The sequence below is a fragment of the Chrysochloris asiatica genome, unplaced genomic scaffold, assembly GCF_000296735.1.
Source record: "Chrysochloris asiatica unplaced genomic scaffold, ChrAsi1.0 scaffold00116, whole genome shotgun sequence".
Taxonomy (NCBI): domain Eukaryota; kingdom Metazoa; phylum Chordata; class Mammalia; order Afrosoricida; family Chrysochloridae; genus Chrysochloris; species Chrysochloris asiatica.
This window is the reverse complement of record NW_006408634.1, coordinates 1436297-1437651: the sequence shown is the minus strand read 5'-3', so window position 1 is coordinate 1437651 and position 1355 is coordinate 1436297.

The following is a 1355-nucleotide window of genomic DNA, read 5'->3' as shown; positions in this document are numbered from 1 at the left end:
TTCTCCTCCAACACCATAACTCAAAAGCATCAATTCTTTTACGGCATTCAGGATAATTCCTCAAAATTCCTTACACTCAACTAAAGTTGTTGCCAGTTGCTGTCACGTTCACTCTGGCTCATGGTAACCTCAGGTGTAGAGTTTTCAAGGCTGTGACTTTCAGAAACAGACAGCCTGGCCTTTCTTCTGAGGTGCTTCTGGGAGAGGGGGTTCAAACTGCCACCTTCTCAGCTGTTTGTTCAGCACTTAACACCATTTACACCGCCCCAAACCTGTTGCTTTGGAATTACTTCCCACTCATAGCAATCCTAACCACAAGGTCGATGGTTGAAACCCACCAGTTGCTATAAGTCAAACAGCACACAACAAAGCAATCTTTACTGAAGCAGCTTGCCTGTTATTTCTCCTTCGGAGAAGCTGGTGAGTTCGAACCACCAGCCTGTCAGCCAGCACCTGAGCACCTAACACTGCACAGCCAGAGCTCCTTTGGCACCACCCAGAGACCCTAAAATCAGCAACTCCCCAGTCTGTATTCAGTTTCCCAAGAAATGGCTGTTTTCATCAAATTGGGAAAACTAATGACCATTGCTGGGAACCATCTCGTGGCTCTCTCTTTTGCATGACTTGAGTTGTTTGCCAAAATTAAAACTAAAGTAAGAGTAGGAGGGGGCTTTCAATAGTGGACATTCTCCAGGCTGCTCTCCTCCCATTTTTCCACACACCTTTTGAAGCCCCCTCGTATCTGATGCTTGGATTCAAGCAGTCCCGCTCAAGTGTAGCAAACATAGGGTCCTTATGAGTCCGAATCAACAATCTGATGCTTACTAGCTACCAGCCCCTAGGATCTAAAACCTCTTGAAAACTTCCCAACAAGCTCTGGTCAATTCAATTGAAACGTTTCCAATTAACTGATCAGGACACCGAGACTGAGACTGCAGACATAATGGCACCTCTCCTGACAGGCACTGCCGGGTCTGGGCACTCCAAGCCGCTCGGAGGTCCCTGCCCGGGTGACTTCTGGGACACAGACCCCAGGTGCCCTGATCGCCAGGTCCCTCTGCTGGAGAGATGGGGCGGGGCAGTGCATGTGGTGGCTGCGGGGGTGGGGTGGGTGGTGGGTGGGAGGGGGTGCAGACCAGCTGCTAGGCTGCTGAGAAAGGTCAGGCTACCGAGCCGGCCACCTGGGTCTCTTGGGAGGAGATACAAGAGGACTTTGCAGGCCTCCAGCCCTGCCCTGCCTGTCCCTCAGAGAGTCACTGGTGATCCAGGGAGCTTTGCACCTCCCCATTTAGCAACGCGACTCGGAGGGGTCACCCAGAGTGACCTCAGGAGGCAGGTGTGTGTGTGCGGGGGGG